This window comes from Monodelphis domestica, chromosome 1 (assembly GCF_027887165.1).
Source record: "Monodelphis domestica isolate mMonDom1 chromosome 1, mMonDom1.pri, whole genome shotgun sequence".
NCBI lineage: Eukaryota > Metazoa > Chordata > Mammalia > Didelphimorphia > Didelphidae > Monodelphis > Monodelphis domestica.
In genome coordinates, this window is record NC_077227.1 from 645,385,434 (window position 1) to 645,394,297 (window position 8,864).

General features: G+C 35.5%; 1 long non-coding RNA gene across 1 annotated transcript in view; it reads left to right on the forward strand.

The window, feature by feature from the left end:
- Nucleotides 1-2,904, forward strand: part of LOC103101945 (uncharacterized) — a 73,730-nt gene extending 70,826 nt beyond the window's left edge. The window contains exon 4 of the long non-coding RNA XR_459250.3: nt 2,177-2,904. This is a non-coding gene — a long non-coding RNA (uncharacterized LOC103101945). The remainder of the gene's footprint in view (nt 1-2,176) is intronic.
- Nucleotides 2,905-8,864: the final 5,960 nt, after the last annotated feature.

An 8,864-nucleotide genomic window follows, 5' to 3' on the forward strand; every position in this document is an offset into this window, starting at 1 on the left:
TTGCTTGACTACAATCCTAGCATTCAGTGTAACAGAGTGTAATGCATTTATGCTATGTGATTAAAATAAAATACCTTTAGGGCAATATATACTTAGCCATCTTTGGTATATATATTTCATTTTCCTCTGAGCATTTGATTTTAAAAAGGACTAGATTGGAAATATTGGGAATATTGGTGCAAATGCTAATTTCCTTAAAGGCATTACAATGCTCCAGATGTTTATTTATACTTGGCTTGATTTCCTACAAAACAAGGGACAAGAAAAACCTAACAGCATTAAAGGGATAGAATGATATGCAGATGGAAGTCATGGATACCTAGTGTGAATTGGGGGAAAAAGTTGTTGAGAATACCATGGTCTAGAAAAAGTGCTTATTAATTGGGGATTTGCTGGAGCAGACTTTTATCTGCTTGTGAGAGTTGATTATTAATTTCAGTGTGATTATTTATGCCCAAGGAAATGGCAAATGCTAAAATTCAGGGTTGGATTTATTGTTTTGCTGATTACTTAGGTTCAAGAAAATGATGAGGAAAATGCAGATTAAATTTTAAAGTGTATCACATATGGAATACTATTGTGCTGAAAGGAATGATTATCTGGAGGATTTGTATATGAACTGGAAAGACCTCCAAGAATTGATGCAGAGTGAAAGGAGCAGAATCAGGAGAACCTTATACACAGAAACAGTGGCACAATCAAATATAACAAACTTTCCTACTAGCAGCAATGAAATGATCCAGGACAATCTAGAGGAACTTATTAGAAAGAACATTATCCACATCCAGAGAAAGAACTGTGGGAACAGAAATGCAGAAGAAAAACATATGATCAGTCATGAACTTCAATGGGGAAATGATTAGGTTTTGATATTAAAAGATCACTCTACTATAAATATGAATAATATGGAAATAGGTTTTGAAGAGTGATACATATATAACCCAGTGGAATTGCTTATCAGCCCCGGAAGTGGGGAGGGAAAAGGGGTGGGAAAAATCATGAATCATGTAACCTTGGAAAATATTTTAAATTAAAAAATAAAGTATATCACATATAATTTTACCCCCCAGAAAGACAATTGTTAAACATTTAACATTAAAACCCTTTGTATTCTTCAATGATCTTATAAATTCTTTATTCTATTTTCCAGTACAGAAATAGAAAATGAAACAATAAAATAGAGATTCTGGATAATTATGTGGACAAATCATATTGAATATGATTGAATAGAGATGGGCTTTTTTTGGGGGGGGAGGAGGTGTTGTCTCACAAATGACTACATACTAAGATTCATTCATCAATTCCATTCCCAGCTCTGCCACTATATAGGATATGATCTAGAGCCAGCTATTTCCTCTCTCTCTGGCCCTCAGCTTTCTACAAATGTTAAAGAGAGGTTTGTACTAGATAACCTCTACAATCCTTTTAGGTGAAGAACCTATGACCATAGGATAGTTATATACTTCATTGTAAGCATCTTTAATTCTTCTGAGAAACTACTTTTTCCCCCCTGCCTTCCTTTCCTGTAGCTAGTTCAGTTCAGTTTTGTTCAAATAACAAGCATTAAGCACCTACAAATTTCCAAGCATTGCATTAGACTTGGGGATAAACACAAAAAATATAATAGTTTTTTACCTCAAGAAGTTTACATTTTCCTGAAGGAAAATGTGCAAAGATAAATAAATACAAAAATAAGTAATGATACAAAATAATTTTTGAAAATAAAATTATTATTTTTTACTGGGGTTGGCAGAAAGCTAAAGGTATTCAGTGTGAAGAGCACTTTAACAAATGCAGAAATCAAGAAATATGTCTTATAGACTTTTTACTTTCTCTGAATCTTGAAATGATTGTATAAGAGTTAAGGGTTAGAAAAAAAAGCAAATTCTAGGCATGAGAGAGCAGTCTGTGCAAAAGCAGAAAGGTAGGAGATAGAATGTTATACAAAAGGAATATTAAATTGCCTGTGAGAAGGGATCAAAATGTGGATATATGCTTTGGGGTTCTCCTTCCCTATTAAGGAATAAACAATCAGGATTATCTTGAAACTAAAATTATTTCCCCTAGACTAATAATGCTTAAAGGAGCAGATAGATATAATTCTAGTCTGATAACTCACCTTAGATGAGCAGAATGGCCAGCCTCTGACCCCAACCTCTGATTTCTTTCTTGGTAGGAGTCAAAGTCTTCCTTGGAGCAGAATGGGGTTGTGAGAAGAGATATGAAGAAGAATTATAGAGATGTCTATGGTTGAACTGACAAGTGTTGGACATTAGAGACAAGGGAGATGGGTGAGATCATGTTGACTCCAAATTTATGAACTTGTTGACTTGTTCCCTCCCTCCTATGTCTCTGCAACTCTGGGAATAAATTGAACCTGGGCCCTTGGATGGGTCAGATTAGGTTTGGTCCAGTGCCTAGTGTACATTCCAGAGAGCCCTGTAGGATGAGACTTGCAATTGCCTCCTGGTTCTGAGGCATGGCTTTGGAGAAATCAGTGTGGATAAGATTATGGAATGAGAAAATGGGACTGAATATAAGATGTTTCCAGCTCTTCTAAAAAAGGATAAAACATTCATTATTAATATTATGAATGTATTTGGTACTTGTTATGACCATCTGTTTTACTTTGCAATTTCTTAGAAGATGAGTATTTCTACACTTATACATATATGTACATATACATGTGTGTATTATGAAGATAAACACACATATAAATAATATATATACACATATACTGGGTGTCTAAAACAAGATGTTTCAGATGTCATCTATATTATGTATATGTGCACATACATATATGAACCTATGTACATAAACATGTATATGTATAGTATATGGATAAAATGTATTTTAACATGTCTACAAGATATCTGCAAAGTCTTATTAAAGCTTAAAACTGTATTAACTTTTGAGAATCCATGTATTTTTCATAATGACAGATAAATATATATACACATAATATATATTTATATCTATATCTTTATATCCAAAGCCATATCTATATCTGTCATCATACATGGCTTTGGACCATACATATAGGGACGAAGTAGTATTTGATAATAAAGATGGTAAGTTTTCATTCCCCACTCCCCTGCCTCTTGAATCTCCTGCCTCTAGACATTTCCATCAGAGACGCTTTCCTTCAGACTGCTGTTAGTATTTTTTTGATGACTATTTTCAGTTTTGAACAAGGCACTTTTTCATTTGTTATGTGCTATCTTGTCACAATATACTCCTATTTGGAATTTGGTATGGCAAACACTCACTGAAAAATAAGAATTCTCCCTTCTCCATTTTCTATAAAGCTCTGTATATTTTCAGGAATAATTTGAATACACGTTTGTATTCTGAAATGTGAGAATTATGTACTTTCACTTCTAGTTCTGTCCTGGAAGTGCTAAACTCTCCTACCCCACATCTCCTATCCTTAGACAAAAAAAACAAACAAACCAAAAAAAAAAAAACCCCAACATCAGAGATACAATGCACTAAAAATCAAACTAATAAAACCAAAAAAAGCAAAGAAATGTGGCAGTTATGATCAATACTCGCATTTCAAGAAAAATCCTTTTGTCCTAAATGAAGTTTAAAATTGTCAGAGCTTCATTCCAATATCATCTTTGAGAGTGAAAAAGGTGGGTCTTTTCTTTCAATGTCTAGTCCTCCCTGGATGTAAACTATGTAAACTTGGGGTTTTTAACCTGACGTTCACCCACTTCCCTTCCTCTGCAGGGTTCCATGTATAGATAAATAATATCATCATCATAATAAATATATAATAAGCTTGAATCCAAAGATTACATTTTAATTTTCATTATCCTCTAATTAAAATTCAGCATTTCCTTCAATTATGAATTTAAAAACACCTTTTTGAAAAGAGTTCCATCAGTTTCATCAGACTGCCAAAGAAGTGCATGTAACAAAACAGGTTAATTCTTGTTCCAAACACTCTAGAATCAGTGTTTAAAAGTTATAGAACTGGGCCTCTCAGCATAAATAATTTCTAATGCTATTACTGATCATTCGCTAACTTATTAAGCCAAACAGGGCTGGTGATGTCCTGTGAGTGAAACATGACTATGAAAAGATTGTTCCCTCATAGTGGTCCCGAAGGATTGAGAAAAGGAAGCACTGGAGACAGACAAAACCTCACAAATAACAGCCACTGCTTATATAGGCATTAGAAAGAACATGTTGGAATAGGAAAATGTGAGAATGGAATTTTAAAAGTAAGGTTTCCCTTATCTTTCTTTGAGACACACACATAGGCATCTATGTACATAAATTAATTTACTTCATGCTAATATTCTAACTCATACTGAAATTCTGAAGTAATTTTTCACTGAATTACATGACATTTCATCTGTGCTATTCTGGCAACTGCATGCCAGTGTTCCCTAAAGACTCACATCTATTTGTGTTTATGAACATCGGTGAAAACCACTAAGTAAATAACTCTTTTATAGTTGGAAAATTTGTCTAATGTTATTAATATAGTCATCTATTTTGCCATGAGGAAAAGAGAGCTGAGTTTTGGATCTAGATTTTGAACCTTCTTTAATGACAGATTTCTTTGGTCAGAATTGAGGCAAACTCTCTCTTTGTCATTCTGGCTTATTTTTCACTCTTGCAGTTTTTCCACAAGACAGCAGTGAGAGATTGCTATGAAACTAATTAATGTCTGACAGACAGATCGAACCAAATATCCCAAGGATTCAGAGGATAGTTCATTCACTTTTGCGACACAGAAAACCACAAGGCAAGAAACATGTAGATAGCATTATTATACTAACAAATAGCTGAGGGAATTTTCTTGCTCATTTTATCCAAATTAGTCTATTTAAGACAATTAGAGTTAAACTCCCCTCCCAGGCTCTAGCTCAGTTACCTTGATGTGTTGGTTGTTGCAAAGACGTGCATATGAAATATTACCTAAGAGGGAAGCCGTGTGCTTTAGTGGACCTCTATTGTCTCTCTGAGAGCAACCACAGGGGAGAAATAAGGGTCATGTGTCATACATGTAGAGCCAAAGTAGAGAAGATTTATGACTTAGTGAATATGTAGATATGGAGGTGTTCTTGACCAAGCTAGGCAAGCTGTCCTTGAGTGTGTCTGAGGTTTTATAGTTTTAAAAATATATACTTCAAAGAGAGAAAGAGACAAACAATTATACACATGCTGTCTCTGAACACTTGGGTAGTGTTCTCTGGATTCACAAAAATAATGACTGCTCCTACAATTCTCTTGAGGGAAAAAGGTGGGAATTTCCATATTTTTGCTTTCAAGGCACTTTCAAGACCATTTACTGCCATAATTCATATACCATTGGATTAAGAAGCATATGACTCTGAAATCAGCAAGAAACTATATAGGGGATTCGCTGATTTAAGGGAAAGAAGCAGTGTGTGTGTGTTTTAAGAAGTTACCTACTTATTTGAGACATACTTTGTACTTCAAAGTATAGAATGACAGCGCAGACCATCCAGGCACTGCATCTTTTTTTATTAGGGAGATAAATAATATATTTCATTTTGATTGGCTTCCTTTTGCTTGTTATGATTTCAAGTTTTCTTGCACAGGGCTCAGGTCTTCCCTGACGAGATGTGAGCTAAAAGAAATTTCAGCATTGCTCATAAAGGTGACTGATCCTGAAGTGTTACTGGCTGATGGTCAGAGGAGCATTTTGTTGGAGAAACCATTGCTGTCAAAAGCCTGTCAAGAGGAACTCTCTTTTCTTCTCTTTACAGGGAGGGGCCATACTTTTCACCAGTAGTTGACTACACTGTGCCTTCCTGTCACTGTCACCATACATGCTGGGATTCATGATAAGAGTCCAAGTTTCCTAATCACTGATCAGTACTATTTTGGGGACAAGGGGAGGTTCCCATAATCTTTGATATAACAATCTTCTTGATATTTTATTTGCAGATTTTATCCTATTCTAGCTTCTTTTCCCAACTAAAACTAATGCCAGCCAGTCAATGAACATGTATGTATTAAATACCAACAATTTGCCAGACAATGTGTAAGGTGCTGGGGATACAAAGACAAAAATGAGATAATCTCTGCTGTCAAAGAGTTCACATGATTTCATGGCAGGCAACTGGCACTGTTTTGCTGCTTGTCCTTCCTTTTCCAGGACCAATGACATTACAGGGTGGTATCTTGATTTGTGTGTGAATTCGATTTAAGTGAGGCAGAGTTACCAAGTCATCAGCTTCACTCTTCCTTCTGGTCTTCAAAGTCCAGGAGCAAGACAAAAGTCAGAACAATGGGTGATGGCCTGGGATGTAGTGGATGACTTTGAGAAATCCACAATACTTGCTTCAGCTGCCTTTATGACCACAGGAATAAATTGTTCTTATCTCCTCATTCTTCATATGGTTCACATCCCCCTAATTTACCAATGAATTTTAACAGGATAAATAAGTATAAAAGAATGTATTCAAAATGAAGAAAATGCAGCATTGGGAAAGAGAACATTAGGAGTTTGGAGGATTAGGAAATTCATTCATGTTGAATGAATATGGTGCTTACATTGAATATTGAAGGAAACAGAGGATTTCAAAAGGCAAAATGGAGACACATATTCCAGATATGAGGAAGAATCAGTGGAAAGGCACAGAAATGAGAGATGGCATGAAGAAGAACATGGAGACCAGTTTAGGTGACTGTAGAGTATGAGAAAGAAGGGAATATATTTTTTTAAATATAGAAGACTAGTCAGGGGTCTGGTTCTGAGTGGTTTTGAGTGTCAAACAAAGGAGTTCATATTTTATGAGAAAGTCAAAAGGGGACCACTGGAGTTTACTGGGTAACACGAGTGACATGATCAGATTTGTGTTTTTGAAATATCACTTTGGCATCTGTGTGTATGATGGATTGGAGAGGGGAGAGCCTCTGTTGTGTTCATGGAAAGTTTTTCGAGGCATATATCGCTATCAGAGTCTCTTAGAATACCTCTTAAATTGTCATCCTTAGACTATACATCTATTTTACAGGCTGTAGTCTTCTTGGTGAACAAGAAGAAAAAGGCATAGTCTTTTTCAGTCATACAATCAAATGATGATCTATAGTTTATCATGAAGCACTAATCCCAGTTATATATTTACCAATAGTGGGTCTTCACTTCATAGTGGGAAGATCAGAAAAGCAGCAGAATCTGAATGGAAGCAAGAATGTTATATGTTCTGCCTTCATTATGTGGTTGGTCAAACATCTCTGTTGTTTATCATTAAAGTTGAACATGATACAACTGTTTCATAATTTTGGCCACTTTGATCCCTGAGACTGATTCATCAACTAGGTCAATTGTGTGGTAGCCAGCTTCCGTAGCCGAGTGTAGGAATAAAAATAGGATGAAATGTACTGTCAAATGCATTTTGCAGGAAGAAGAATTGCAGTAAGGTTCTCATAGCTGTTCCAGAGATCTGCTATGAGCTCCTTCCCTTCAAATCAAATCTTTTAATTAATTCTTGAGTGCTTGCTTATATACTATGTTATGCACAATTTGAAGCACAAACGTATGCAAAATGAGATGGTTACAATTCACAAGGAATTTATAAACTAGGGGGGATATACAACATGAAAGAAATAATAATCCAAGATTTAAATAATTAACAATAAACAATAAATTAATCAATAAACAATTTAAATAATTATTAAATATCTTATTTTAATTTAATGGATACTATACCATGGACCCTCTTCTCTTCTCCTTGGTGATCTCATCAGCTTCCATGAATTTAATTATCATTTCCATACTCATGATTCTCAAATGTAAATGTACCTATAGGTTTTAATCTCTCTGTTGACCTTCAGCCAGAGACTGGTCTTCAATTACATTTCAGTCATCTTGAACATAATGTCTAGTAGACATCTCAACATGTCCAAAGCTGAATCTATTATTTTTCTCCTCAAACAAAAGAAAAACATTTCTTTCAAAATCTCCTATTACTATCAAGGCTACCATCATCTTTGTAGTCCCCTAGGATAGCCTTCTAGGTGATATTTTTAGCTCCTCACTATTTCCAGTACCCCATTCCTAATCTGTTGCCAAAGTCTATCAATTTTATCTTGAAATATTTTTCTACTATAGTCTCCTCTTTCCTGATATGGACACTATTCTGCTGCAGGCCCTGATCACCTCATGTTTAGACTACTGCGCTATCTACTAGTAGGTCTGACTGCCACAAGTCTTTTCTCCCTCTGTTCCATTTCTTATTCAGAAGCCATAGTAATTTCCCAAAAACATAGGTCTGATAATGTCACCCCAACCTTCCTAACTCTAATGGCCCCCATCATCTCCAGAATAAATTACAAAATCCTCTATTTGCCATTCAAAGCTCTTTATGACCTATTCCGTCCCTCCCTCCTCCACTTCTAGTCTTCTTACATTTTATGTCCACCATATGCAATTTGATCTAATAGCACTGGCCTCTTTGTTCCCATAAACAGGACACTACCATCTCTTGGCTGTGGGCCTTTTCTCTGACTGTTCCTCATATTCCTCATGCTCGGGATGCCCACCTTTCTCATCTCTAGCTCCTTGGCTTCTTTTGAATTAGCTCCTTTTGGAAGGCTTTTCTAAACAATCTTCAGTCTCATGCTTTCCATTGGTTGATTATTTCTAATTATGTACTTTCTTGCTTGGTGTTTTCCCCTTTAGACTGGAACTCTTTGAGAGCAAGGACTGTCTTTTGCCTTTCTAAACATTTCTAGTGCTTAGTCAAGTGACTACCATGTAGTAGGTGCTTAATAAAATGCTTATTGATTGACTGACTACTTCCACCATTCTTTACTACTACCATAGGCTTTAAAAAACAAGTTCCTATCAAACTCTAGCCTCTTGGCCTTTGGAC